Source organism: Octodon degus, unplaced genomic scaffold (genome assembly GCF_000260255.1).
Source record: "Octodon degus isolate 3935 unplaced genomic scaffold, OctDeg1.0 scaffold00107, whole genome shotgun sequence".
Taxonomy (NCBI): Eukaryota; Metazoa; Chordata; class Mammalia; order Rodentia; family Octodontidae; genus Octodon; species Octodon degus.
This window is the reverse complement of record NW_004524683.1, coordinates 4,051,984-4,067,354: the sequence shown is the minus strand read 5'-3', so window position 1 is coordinate 4,067,354 and position 15,371 is coordinate 4,051,984. Positions and strand designations below refer to the sequence as shown.

The 15,371-nt window shown below is 36.3% G+C and overlaps 1 protein-coding gene and 1 pseudogene across 1 annotated transcript in view; both read right to left on the bottom strand.

Moving 5' to 3' along the window:
• Agbl4 (ATP/GTP binding protein like 4) overlaps positions 1–15,371 on the bottom strand; it is a 1,571,060-nt gene that overhangs the window by 1,396,948 nt on the left and 158,741 nt on the right. The window lies entirely within an intron of this gene.
• LOC105743237 lies at positions 604–1,200 on the bottom strand (annotated as a pseudogene).

The following is a 15,371-nucleotide window of genomic DNA, read 5'->3' as shown; positions in this document are numbered from 1 at the left end:
ACTGCAGAGTGGTGGGGGGCGGCCCAAGGGGCTGGGAGAGGGTCCGGCCCACGCTGCGCCTGGGCTGGGACTGGTCCCACCGGCGCAGGGTAGCAGGAAACTCTCCGCACACTCACCGGACCTGGGCTGGGACTGCTATAAAAATAATATTACTGCTTACCTTTCTTCATTTTCCTGAGTTGCCTGGATAAAAGCTAATTTTTCCTTGGTCTCAATTATTTTTCTATTTATTCATTCTGCAAACATTTATTTCACAGCTGCCATGTACCCATCTAACTGAAAGGTACTACAAGCAAATAACTCATAACAGTGCATGATATAAGTAAATGTGTGAATATGATAGTTCCATGAGTGCCAGCCCCAAAGAGAATCACAGCATTCTAGAATGTTTCAGCTCCATGGGATCTCTAATTAATTTCTATTTTTTTAAATTCTACTATTGTAAAAGTAATTTTGTTCAGAAAGCATCAAAAAGTGAATTTATTTAACCATACTCAGCTGATAATACAGCAAGTGAGTGAATAATTCATGCTATAGCATGCTGAATGAACTGAAAACCAAAAGTTGGTCGGAAGAAGGCAGAGGAACATTGTCTTGTAAGAATCAGAGCCGAGGGGCTCCGTAATCATCTGGCATCTGCTCAATGTTATATTTGTGACAAGAAATGTACATGATAGGAACTCCAGGGATCTTCTGGATTCTCTGTTTAAGGTCCCAGTCAACCGTGGCCACAATGTAACACTTGTACTGAGTTACTGTCTGCACTAAGCAGTCACCTGCCTAGGTCCCTTTATGTGTGAGTGGTAATCATTCAAACTGTGAATCCTTAGCAATCCTTAGGGCCGCTCAATACTTCTGTCCCAATTTCTCAATTTCTGCCATTACACAATCAGTTATACAAGGGATACACTTGGCATACAGACAGTCCCTCATTGATTGTACCAAGTCCAACTTGGCTTTGATGCAAAAGCTGATAAAATGGGCATCAACCAGGATATGATAAGGTGGGCCCAGCTGTGTATTATACTGGAAGAATAAGCAAGAAGGATGTTGGGGGACTTCCCTTTCCTTTAGAGCACTGGGATCTTTCTTTTCTTTTTTTTAGGTTTTATTCTATCTATCCTTTTCTTTGAGTCTCTCATCTCTGAGACTAAGCATTCACTTTATGGTCACATACTTTTCTTTCTTTTGTTTGCCCATGTTCACACCACTGTTCTGTTTCTTCTAGAATCACCCAGAGCTGTAAAAGTAATATGTAACCAATACAGGATCAGTTTACAGAATCATGAAAAAATCTGGTTCGTACCTACCTCAAGAAACTCACATCCCAAGAAAAAGTTCATGCTTGTCTGATACAAAGCAGTGGTATTAAAAAGTGTGAAGATACAGAAAACAAACTGAAACTTACATTAATATACAATACCACTAAGATGGGATTCAAAAGAAATACTTGTGTAAGACATATTCCCCTGCTACAAACTCTGACATGTGCTGTCAGCAACCTACACCTAGACATACATGTAAGCAAAAATGAGAAAAAAAATCTACTCCAAACTCCTTTACTCTCAGCCCACGTCACCTGTCATCACTCATTCGCCACAGAAAAAAACATCCGTTCTTTCTTTGGTGACTGTATCATATACTGTGTGGTCTCTTCTCATTCCTTAATGTATCCCACTCACCTTTTTAAATGAATAACTTTTTCAAACAGTAATGGGGGTTCAACCCAGGACCTTCAGATTGAACTACAGCCCCAGTCCCCATTTTTTAATTTTTATTTTGAAACATGGTCTCAATTCACTAACTTGCCAAAGCTGGGCTCAAATTTGCAATACCACCTCAACTTCCCAGGATGCTAGATTTGCAAGTTGGGGCACCATGCTGGCTCATTAATCAAGTAATTTTGGACTATTTATTAAGTATGAAGTACGGTAATAGTTGCTAGGTATATAAAGTACCCAGAAAAAAATACACAAAATTGTTCTCATGACATTTACATTCTCCTCAGAATATAAATAGATAATAATCAACTAAAAGTAAATATTTAACAAGTCTGGTGGTGATAAGTGCTAAGAACTAAATGTAGGGGAAGACAGATAAGGGAGACACAAAGAGAATACTACATTAGTTATAAAGCCAAGAAAGATTTCCCTAATAAGACAAAATTTGAACAGTAATTTTTTTAAAGTATGATGTAAATATATCTTTATAATTCTGTAACAAATAATCTACATGTATTTTGCTTTGACGTAACTATTTCCTGTTTCGATATAATAAAAAGAAATTAAAATACCTGCCACATTTCTACTTTCTTTTTCATTTCCTCCTTTTCTACAAACTCATTTAAGTTTGCCAGGGCTTTGGCTGCCAGTATTCTCCTTGCTTCTGTACTTACTTCGGACTGCAAATTGGTCTGTGGCACTGCTTCAGGCAGATCTTTGCTGTCCTGGATATCAGGTCCAACCAGCACCTGTGCCTTTGACTGGAGCCACAGTCCAGAGGTGTGCAGTAAGTCCGGCCCTCTTCCTTGCCAGAGTCTGGGTTCCAGCCACCAAGAGGCTTGAACAGAAATTTGAATGTTCCTTGAGAACAGAACATTCCAGGAAGAAGAAGTACAAAGGTCCTTCGATGAGAACATGCATAGTACGTTTAAGGAATACCCAGATAAGAGTTAACAGTGACTTCAACATTATCAGCAGCTATTGTTCACTAGTTTTCTTATTTGTATCAATCAGATACAAATCAGACTGTGAGCTCCTTCACAGAAAAGATTCTACCTTACTTACATCTCAGTTTCTACTATCATAGAACCTGACACACTGGAACCTCAATACATATTTAAGTAATAAATCAATGAGTAAGGATCGAACCCTTCTCTTTGCTGCTTGATTTATTCTCTGCTACCATAGATGAATATATATTAAATCCTTTTACAAGGTTTTCAGTTTTCAGAAGTGAGAGACTGTGTCAGATGTATTTTCCCCTTCTTCCCATTCCACACCTGCCCTTAAGACCTAGCAAAGGGTTGCACAAATACAATACCAATAGAAATAAAATCATGGAATGGATAGCTATGTAACATGCTACCAAGATATGTGGAATAATGAATAAATGTCAGAAATTCAGGACATCAAAGGCCTTTATGCAAACAAAAAGCGTGAAAATATTAAAAGTATATATGTCTTCTTTTTTCTTCTTTTGTATTTTAGGGAAGGGTCTACAGGGTGTTCAGGGTCTCACTACTAGAACAGACCATAGTGATCTGCCTGTTTACAGCCTCCCAAGTGCTGGGATTACAGGTACATGTCACCATATCCAGTCTCAATTACCATCTCAGCACACCCCAGGGGTGGGGCCAGCATGGCACAGTATATATTTCTTAGTTAAGGAAAAATACTCACCTCATTTCTATTACTAACACCTTTAACTCTCACCTGTATCATTTTATACATACAACTAAGATCATTCTGTCATAAGTAGAGAATACTTTCAGGATTCAGATCAGGGTCAAAAAAGAGTAACCCCAGCAACAGTCAGTGTCTAAAACCAAGGAGGCTAAGACATATTTTTGGCCAGAAAGAGTTTAAAAGGTACTACAGGCAGCAGAATATGCAAAGTTTAGTGAACTAGGGAAAGATAGAGGTTATGACAAAACATGTAGAAAACATAGTCTGTCATTTTTTTCTACTTACTGGCCTAGGAAAATATTCATGTGAGGAAAATATTTTAGTCAATGGTTAGAAAAATGAAAAGTTGATTTGCTGACAGACGTGATGAAAATTAGGCCTACCAGTCAAGATTCCAATCTAGAGGGCAAGAGTTCAGACAATACATCAAGAGAAATAATAATTCTAAGATTCTAAACTAGTGACTAGTAAAACTCTGACTCAGAAAAGGGGAATTTCCCTAGTTCTGAAAACTATACCCATGAAAATTCTATAACTTTTAGACTAGTAACAACGATTGGTCTCTTTCCCATCATATAAATGGCTGACTGGTAGCAACTCTGATCCTCTCAGACATTATTCTTTATTTCAGAATGGATTGAGGATGAAGTAGACTTGGATGAAAATCAAGGCCCAATGGTACTATATCTGACAGTTAAGACACCAAGAAAAGAACAGTAAAGTATGAGGAAGAAAATCATCAACTTATCCAGCCAGAAAAATCATTGCAGAACTATAAACCCTGAAACTATACATTACACATGTTCAACACACACACACACACACACACACACACACACACACACACACACACATTCTTACCACAGAGAACTTATCTTACTCAAATCCCAGGAAAGGCCCAATAACCACGGTACTTGGCCTAGTTAACTACATCTAAGCTGAGCCAGCCATATTTTTCTTTTAATAATTTGGAAGTAAAATACAAACTTGAGGTTGTGAGATTACGTTGAGCAAGTCAAAGTCAACCCTTTCTCAAATGAATGTCACAGCAAGCTTGAAATAACAACTAGAAGTCTTGGAAAGAAAAATAGCCTGCTGGACAAGGGATGGAACATAAAGTACTTAGAAATAAACTCTAGATCACGAATGCTATCTATAGAATAAAGAGTCTACCCTATAAGTTTCTAGATTCCTTTATGCAGCAACCTGGATTATAAATACAGTTTATTAGTGACTCAGAATACTTGGGAAATATTCCCTTGAAAAACAATCAATGTTATCTAGAATATTAGAGGTCTTTAACACATAATTCTTGCTTATAGCACTGCAATTTATAGTCCTATATCAAGTATTCAGATTCAATTACAATTATTCTATTCCTAAATGTGATGCAATATTCTTGTATACACAAATCTCAGAAGGAAGAAAACACACAAAGAAAAACTATATATTCTTCTCATCAGAAGCGAATATCCAAATTTTACTTCTAAAATTGCTTCCCATATATTACCCTGTTTAGACATATGAAAGGTTAAAATCTAATTCCATTTACAATGCTGATCCAGCAAGAAAGAAATTAATTTAGCATTAGAGTAGTAACATCAATTTCCTGTGTAACTGAAGTAATGCATTTACTGGAAAGAGATTAATATCAATTCCATAAATCATTCACATACTTCTTCCGGAGTTGGGACATCTTGAGTAATATCATATATGCAAGCTGATATCATTCTGTGCAAACTCCATTCATTACTCTGTGCCTGGGGTTGCAGAGGAGCTGCCAGGAGAAAATATAAAATTTGGAAGAGAATATTTTGTTCTTACTTTTGGGGATTTGTTTCAGATAAGGAAGGCCACATGTTGCCAGAGATGCAATTATATTGACGCACACCAGCATCAACCCAGCATTTTCAAAAAAAAAAAATATATATAAGCATTTGATCAATTAGCTTCCTGGTAGCAGAAACTACTTAACATCCACGTGATATGACAATGTGTGAACATCAATGTAAAAACACCATTAACGACCTGAAATAAAGTGCTGCCTGAAAGGAGAATGAAGTGTGAGTCTCTCCTTTAAACAGCAGCTCTTTCTTTTTGCTGTTGAATTTCACTATCACATCACCTCAGAATTGTGTACCTATGCTGATCAGGGCTCAGCAAAGAAAAGCCAATAAGGTATAGGGTGTGTGCGTGTGCATGTGCGTGTGTGTGTGTGTGTGTGTGTGTGTGTGTGTGTTTGTGTGTGTGTTTGGCATAAAATATAAGGAATTCGCTAGTGCAATTATGGATACGAAAACACACACCAAGATTTACAGTTGATAAGCATAAGATTCAGGAGACTTTGTGAGACAGTTAAAATATCTAGGCCCTCAAATGAATGAAGCCCATTCACAGTAGGGAGGGCATAACTTTTTTATGGAACTTATCGATTCAAACAGTGATATCATTTAAAAATGCACAGAGAAAGAGAGAGAGAGAATTTTAACAAAATACCACGATCTAGTCTTGTTGCAACATAAAATTAACCATCAGAGTACCATAGAGATTAACTATTAATTCCCCAAAAAGTCAGTTCCAAATTCCTTCATGATGCAGAATTCATGGTGGGGCACACAGATATATATGAACTGAGCACTCCTGATACTCAGTAACAGTGTTACTTTTGAACTATGGATAATATTGCCCTAAACCTTTCAGCCTAAGTCATCTATGCTATTAAAACAGCATAGGAAAGGAAAGCCATGATACGTTATGATACAAAGAGCCCAAACCCTTGAGACAGAAACACTATAGTCATATATTGGCTCATTTATTAACAGTTATTCAAGACTTGACCTTTACCATCCTCACTTGTTGAGAAAACAGTGCATATTTTAGGGGATCTGTATAAGAATTAAAGATAAAATACAACTTTCTTGCATAGTACAGTGGTCCATCACTTATTGTGGAGGTTATGTCCAGATACCCTCACAATAAGTGAAAATCAGCAAAATAGCAATGTTATATTTACTTTAGTATTTATATACATATTTAAGGCCTTATAAGCCCTTCCCACACTCTTATAAACTTTTCCTACACTTTTAAAGCACTTCTAATATTCTTAACTCATAAATGTATGTAATTTTAACAACATACATATACTGTACCATACTCAAAATCCTGCAATATAGAGAAAAATCTGCAATAAATAATTTCAAATAATAGTTTTGAAAACCCATGCAACAGTGAGTCCACGAAAGTCAAACCATGACTTAGCAAGGAACTACTGTAACTGGAATGTAATAAATGTGCAATATCACTCTATATTTATTCTATTCACAGGGAATCTCAAAGAAATTTCACATTTTCCCCCTGAAAATAGACATAACTACATGGTATGTTTTGCCCAATAAGTAGAATTATTTGTGGTCCTTGAACAGTTACTTTAAAATTAGTAGGATTTCTTGATTAAAAACATACTAAGAAACTTCTATTGACATAGATTCACAATATAAAAAATTCTTAGATATTTCAGGATATTAACAATTTACATAACATATTTCTAGCTTCTGTTTATTGTTCATAATAACTTCAAGTGGGCCAGACAGTTTCATTAATCCACTTTGATATGCCCATACTAAATTTTTACATAAGTTTTTATTTTTTAAAAAGACTACAAATTAGAATTAAAACAGAAAAATTGCAAGTGATACAGATTTTCACTTAACAAAATCATATGAATTTTTATTTTTTTGGTGAGACCAGGGATTGAACTCAGGCCCTTGCGCTTGCCAGGGGAGCGCTTATTCCACTGAGCCATCTCCCTGGCCCCTAAAGTCATATGAATTTAACAGTACTTGTAATACATAGTGCTTCTTCCAACCAGTTATTCATATTAGCATATATATGCATGTAAAATTGAAGAAGAAAGAAATGTATAACAAATTAGTAAAAGATAAAAAAGGAGACGAAAAAAATTAAAGTATTAACTGCTTCTTCCTATAGACCAGCAGATATCCACAGTACAGTTGTCCAAACCATCCTGCTTACATACATAGATAAATCTCTTTCTCCCACTCCCTCCCCTCTCCTTCTCCTTAACTTAGTGACTCCTTTTGAATAAGTTTATTCCCTTTTCCCAGTTTCTATTGTACTCTTCAGATTCCACTTTTCTTTTTCAGGTTCTCACTCTAAGGAGACAATGCAATGTTTGCACCCATGGGTCTGATTTATTTCACTTAAAGGGTATGTTTTCTAGCTGCATCCATTTACTGACAAAAGTCTCAAATTTGTTCTGTTTCATAGTTGAATAATACCAATTGTATACAAATACCATATCTTCCTTATGCATTCTTCAGATGATGGGCATTTGGATTGTTTCCAGGATTTAGCTATGACAAATTGCACTGCTATAAACATGGTTGCACATACATTGCTGTAGAATGAGGTTTTCAGTTTTCTGGAAAAATACCCAGGAGGAGAATAGCCAGTTTGAATGGGATCTCCAATCCTAGCTTTTTAAGGAAATCTCCACATTGATTTCCATAGTGGTTGTATCAGTCTGCACTCCCACCAACAGTGCAGAACAGTTTCTTTTTATCTATAGCCTCTCTAGCATTTGTAATTGGCTGACATCTTGATGTTAGCCATTCTTTCTGGGGTGAGATGGAATTTCTCTTTAAAATATCCTCAAACATGTGGCAACAGCTCGGTGATAGAGCAATATAAAATGGATCTAGCAGGTTGGAAAGGTATTTGTTTATGTTATAAAGAAAATATATTAGTCTTAAAAACTTGGGAGAAAGTATACAGACCTAATGAGTCTATATATCTTGTATATATAGTTTTGTTAACATAAATTTAATCTACATAATATTTACAATCCTTGTGAGGATTAATACATGTACATAACTTATTTTAATTCCCTTTTTTCCCTTCCTCCCCTTTCCTTCATCTCTTGATTCCCTTATCATATGAGAAAGATCTATCTCCCTACTATCTATTTCTTATTTTTCTCTTTATACTGACATATTTTGATGATTCCTTCTGGTATTTTAAGAGAAAAAAATGGATCAAATAATGATTGACCAGTTTTTAAGAAAATAAGAAATTGAGGACTAGGTAGATCTCAAAAGTTTAAAAACAAGAATAATATCAAACTCCTGAGAATAAATAAATAATTCTGTGAATTTCAAGGAGATTTTGAAATGAGTAAGGAAGGTAAGAAGAAATGATCCATACATGCAGCTACAGGATAATAAAGAAAAGAGATTCTTGATAACCAATTACAAGTTATTTTCACTTGTGTAATTTTGAAAATATTCTAGCATCTGGGAAGTTGAAGCAAGAAGACTGCAAATCAAGCCTGGTCTGGGATATAAGAGATTTAGCAAACCCCTGTCTCAAAAACAAAAATAATAAAATAACAAAAGGTTGGGGATGTTCATGAAAGTTAATAAAGGTATATATCTATATCAGATAGCTATTTATGTCTTAGTTGCTGCACTCCTTGCTGAGACACAATAGCAACACACAAAATTAAAGGAAGAGAGGTCTATTTTGGCTCATTGTGTAAAATGAGCCTACAGCAGCCAACCCCACAGCAGAAGTGGTGTGACCCAAGAGCATGATAGAGGAAAGCTGCTTCAATCATGGTACCAGGCAGCAGAAAGATCAAAGGAGAAGCCAAGGAGGCAAATAAACCCTTCTAGGCCTAACAGTTCCCAAGCTTGCATCTTTCTACCAGACTACACCTCCTAATAGTAAGTCAGGTACAGGACCCTTCTAACTTGATAACCTTTCAAAAGACCCACTCATGAGAGCATGAGGCTCTTAGAGGACATTGTAACATAAACCATAACACTAGATAGATAGTGTCTTAGCTACTCTTCTCTCATTGCTGGGACAAATACCCAACACCCAAAATGATTATTTAGCTCACAGTTACTGGAGGTTTCAGTCCATATTCAGCTAAGTCTAAGGCAGAGCAGCACATAGTGGAAAGCAACCTTTCATGGAGGTGGCAAAGAGCAAGAGTGAAAGGGAAGGGTAGCAGCAGCTCAAGCAGCTAGCTTCTTTTCCCACCTTACACTGTAATGCAAATTATCTGCACCAGGGCAAGGGTAGCACCCACACCAACAATAATCACACACTTCAGAAGCTACCTCAAGATTGCATGAGGCTTTGGGGGGACAACTATACACAAACCATAACAGATAGATAGATAGATAGATAGATAGATAGATAGATAGATAGAGACAATTTGTGTGGATGTACAAATATTTACTTGTTTATATCAAATTTTCTATCAATATGACACAGAGCAGAAAGAAAAGAATGGAAAATACATGAGAAAACAAAACCTCTGAAAACAGAGGGAAAGTCAAAGCAATCATAATGCATAAAGTCTCAGGTTTATGAAGCTATTTTGAAAAATGTAGGGTATAGTCTCTGGGTTGATATTTGGATATACCACCAATTTTTATGCAAGGCAACAGTTCTTGCAGTACAGTTGTATTTGATTTTCAAAGGTATGAGATATAGCACCTGAATCACAAAAGTAGTAAGGTGCATCCAAAATGCAAAAGTAGTTAAAAACATAGTAGAAGTAATAGAAGTCACTTAGTTAAACAAACACAAAGCTTCAGAAGTAATGAAGACATTCTCTTAAACCAAAATAGAGCTTCAGAGAAGTCTTCTTGGTTAGAGAATTGAGGTTTTTTTAAAAAAGATGACTAAAAGAAGAATAAAGGTAGATATGACTTTTAAGGCAAGAGAAATTATGTAAGTGAAAGAGAAGACACATAAAGCTGTATGTGAGAACTAAATTTCTACAAATATAGTCCAAAACTAAGGCATGAAAGGTTTACAAAAAGTCTGGATGGACAGGTAGAGATCAAATCGTGGAAAATGTTAAATGCTATGTTAAAATCCTTATGTCTCGGTAGATAATGATTGATGGAGATTGTGATCAGTTCTTTTCTGAAACTTACTGCTGCTCTTTTATTTTATTTTATTTTATTTTATTTTATTTTATTTTATTTTTTAATACATTTAGTACAGGGTCTACAGGGTCTACAGAGTCTCACTATACAGGTCAGACTCGTACTGATCCTCCTGTTTTTAGCCTCCCAACCACTGGGATTACAGGCATGCACCACCATGCTCACTCTCAATCACTATCTCAGCACACCCCGGGAGTGGGGCTCGCACAGCACACCTGGGAGTACAGCACATCCCAGCCACTGCACTCTGCCTAAGCAGGTGCTTTAGTCTGCTGAGCTATCTGGCTGGCCCCTGACTACTGTTATTTTGTGTTTTCTTCTGCTCATCTTAATTCTGTGTTACCCTATAGACTTTTTACTCAAATATAGCCTCTTGTATTTATTCTGCTACCATGCTGTCCTAAATCTCTGGCTTCCTAGTGAGATATAAGCAGAATATAGTGGGCACTCAATGAAACATTTTCAAAACAATGATTTGATGAAGAGTGACTATAAATGATTCTACAACCTTGATTTCTGGTAAAGAGCTGTAATTTTATTTTACTAAATAATTAATATGTAATATATTCTTTTAAAACACAAGTGAATATACTTCATTGTATACTACACAATCTCATAGGTCCTTTTTCTATTCCATCCAAATAGAAAAGAGCATAAAAAAAACAGAAGTAGGGAGAACATGGAAGAAAAAAGGTTCTGGAAAGTTAATGTTATTGGTCTTTACAGACTCCTATGTGTTCCGTATTTGTTATATGTGTATTACTCTGCATAATTTTCACAACCGTTCTATATAATAGTTCATTATTTCACATAGTTTAAAATAAGAATATTAATGTTTTCAAAGATATAATAATTTTATGTGCTAATTCCACTGGGCTACAGTATCCAGATACGTGGGCAAATATTAGTCTAGGCATATCTTGTGAGGTCCTGTTGGATGAGATTAATATTTAAATCAGAAGATTTTAAGTAAAGCGGATTGCTCTCCACAACGTAAGTGAAAGTCATACAATCAGTCAAAAGGCTCAACAGAGCAAAAGACTGACTTCCTTAAATAAGAAAAAAGAAAGCTGATGGCCCTCAGACAGAAGCTTCAACCATGGCTTTTCCCTTGGACTTCAGCATGACATTCTTCAAACTTAAACCTCAGCATGAGCTCTTCCCTGGATCTATAGGTTGCTGGCCCACCAAAGGATTTTCCACTTGTCATTCTTGAAAAATCTGCAAACCAATATCTTAAAATAAGACTGTTACAAGCATCCCGATGCTTCTGTCTTTCTGAAGACTTCTGTGCATATATTAAGTAACTTTAACAAGGTCACTCAAAACCTGAACTACATTCTTCCAAAGCCAAGAAACTCACAATGTGATTTCCCATAAACACTGCTAAACATTAATATTTTAAAATGAGAAAACATTTAATAATATTTTAACTATCTCAATATCTTTTTGTACATTGGTAAGTGAAACATTTATTTTCCTATGTTGGAGCACTACTTAAAAATGAAAAAAGACAGCTCTAAATTGAGTGTAGTAGACAAATTTTTTAAAATACACAATAAAAACCATATTGGGAAGGAATTAACTAGTGCATATCAATACACATATTTACTTCTAAATGTGGCAATAATGTGTAGCCTAGGGACATTTCTCTCAGCACATTTGTTTTCAAAAAGTATGTTCTCCTACATTTAAGGGACAATTCAATTACAAATGCTCTGTGATTGGTGCCTGGATCATGTATATAGCAATAAAATGAAGAGAAAGATAAAAGTGTTGAGTCAAGTTAATCTATCTTTAACTTCTTTAGGATATCCAATAAGTGACCTAATGACAGCACAAAGAACCACAGCCCATATTTCTTATACTTATCTCAGAGGCTGGGGATTAAACCCCAGTCCCTGCATCTACCTAAGTAGGCACTTTAATCTGATAAGCTATCTGGCTGGCCCAAGCAGATTGTGTCTTCCCCTTCTGGTTTCCTGCCTTACAGGCTAATCAATTCTGGAAATGCCCCAAGGTGTATCCAAGAGTGCTCCTTACCAATCTACTAGGTATGTCTTAACCCAGTCAAGTTGACATCTAATAAGTAATAGCTAGGAACTGTTGTTCCATGTGTTATCTCAAAAATCATATCATAATTTTCCCTACAATTCCATGAGACTGACATTTTCATCTGATAAACAAGGAAAGCAAAATACAGAACCATTTAAAAATATCTAAATGTAAAACATGAAAATGTTAAAATTAAATTTTGAGGCTGATATATTTCACACCAAAGCTTTTCTCTGAACTATAATTCAAATTATATTCAATAATTAGTGATTAAACTGATATACTAAGAAATCTATTATACATTCCAACTGCCCAGAAAGATGTTAAAATAATCAAAATATAAGCATTGACTGCCTAATAAGTTTTATGGTTTAATAAAAGTTTTCTTTATGGTTACCTAAATTATCAGAACAAAGTATGTAGGCACATGGATTTGTCAAGCATATTATTCTAACAACTTCCTAAGTGATATGCAAATATCAGGCTCCTTCCAAGTGTTTTCTATATGGACTCTAGAGAATTTTTCAAAAATATAAACATATCAATCCCCCATTTAAAATCATTCAGTGACCACTTACCATTTACATAATCAGCTCTAAGTTTTTCAGTTTTTTTCATTATTTCAGGTGAAATAATAATCTAGCTGTTTTGCTTCACTGAGTTCATCTATCCTATTCTTTATTGAACTTTTGTTCCACTACACTATTGCTTTGTTTATGCTATCTCTGCGTTCAAAATGCCGTCACCTCCCTTCATGTCTCTAAACTTGATTTCATCCTTGAAAACTGTCTCTGTCTCTTTCTGTCTCTTGCCTCTCTCTTTCTCTCTCTTTCCCTCCTTCTCTTTCTGTCTCTGTCTCTGTCTCCATCTCAGTCTCCCTCTCCCTCTCCATTTCCCTCTCCCTTTCCCTCCACCCATTTCCCTGACAGACATATTTATCCTTGGATAGTTTCTTGAGATGAGGAGTCATATCTTACTCATCATTGAACCTGCGTGGCTACATATTAAGGCTGACTTCATGGGTATGAGACTGGTATAATCATACAGGATCTTGTGGGAGGCACAATAACTCCAGGCCTCCAATCCTATTGCAAGTGGGTTTTCGAGTTCCTCCTACACTACCTCTGCTGAGCTAGATTCCTAGTTCTTACACCGCCTATTTCCCATAAGTCATCTGCTATGCCCAGGAGGTGGGACTTCCTGTCATAGCCCAGTTGCCTAGTTACTTGCGCCTTTTTACCCGCTGACGTCATTTCCCTATGCCTCCACTATATATACCCAGAACCTCCCCTAAATAAACGAGACTTAATCAAAATCCTGTCTTGTCTCCATTTCTCGGGTCTCCTGTCCTTTGTCCCCTCTTCAATTCTGCGCTCCTCTCCCAGGTGACCTTCATTGACTGACCCACTAGTTTGGGACAGGATCTCAAGTTCAAAAGAGTTCCATGTTAAGTTTAGTGCTCTGCATCGGCCAAGCAATGGCCGTGACTCATCCACTTGGCTGCACTGACAAAGGTTCTACAATCTGAAGTACAGGATCTCAGGATAAATCCTGAGGGGATTTCACTGACCTTCTCAGACCAAAAAGCTACAACTCTTATTGCACGGGTCCTGCTCTACCTTGGTCTTATCCATCCAGTAGAAAAGTATGAAGATGAAATATAGGAAGTAAAGCCATGCTGTTATGTTGAGCTGTGGGGGACTCAGGTCAATAATTTCTGACATTGCCAGTTAAACAGAAGACCCAAGGCTATTATGGTCTACTGGACTCTTTTAGAATATTTTGCTGAGTTTACACACCTATAATATTCAATAACGGAACTTAGAAAAAATAGGGTATACAGATGAATGTCCATTTTGTATCTGTGTATTCAAAGTGGTTAGGATAGATATATAGTTGCATTCTCTTAATGAATAGAATGATTTGTTCTAATGGTGTTTGTAAAATAGGATCTCAAGTCCGCATCTTGTACAGCAATTAACCACTAAGAAGAATATATGCAGTGTGTTATTTGTTGAAACTGTACTTCTGATTTTATTTGAAACTGTCTCATTGCTGTTTATCAATAAAATTTTGGAAAAAAGTAAAATAAGAATAAAGTAGAATGCACTCAAAAAAAAAGTTTACTGCTCTGCTCTCAAACTTCTTAAAATTGGTGATAATTTTCAGAAAAAACTGATTTTATTTTTCAACAGTCTATGGAAATTATGTAGCTAGCCCTGCTCATTAAGAAAAATATCAAGAAATATTTCTTAAACTGCATTCTCTGTCTCCAGTTCATGTTCCCAGGTTTATTATTGACAAAATCAATTACTTTCAAAAGTCTTTATTTTCCACACTTTGGTGACTCCATCACTGTAGGTTGACATAGATCTATCTCTCCTTTATTGCCCCTAAGGCATTTGTACAACCAATTGTTTATAATGTCTTATCTGCATAGGGTGCGTATGCACGCACGCGCGTGTGTGTGTGTTATCCAAAGAACAATTTTTTTTATTTGTATTTTAGGGAGGGGTCTACAGGGTGTTCAGGGTCTCACTACTAGATCAGACTTGTGATCTACCTGTTTACAGCCTCCCAAGACCTGAGATTACAGGTGCGCGCCACCATGCCCAGTCTCAATTGTGGTCTCAGCACATCCCAGGGGCGGGGCCAGCACAGTAGGCTGGGAATTAAACCCCTGGCCCCTGCACTGGCTTTCAGGTACTTTAATCCACTGAGCTCTTTGGAGGGCCCCCGAAGAACAATTTTTAAATAGTTTTCAAATTCCACCAAGGGAAAGTTTTCAATAAAACACTGATCGTACAGTGGCAAAAAAATTTGGTACTGCACTATTATTAATAAGTTCAAGGCTAAACATAAAACTATGCCTAGGCTTATAAAAGCTCCTGGGCATTTCTTTTGGTGATTTTTTTTTTTTTTT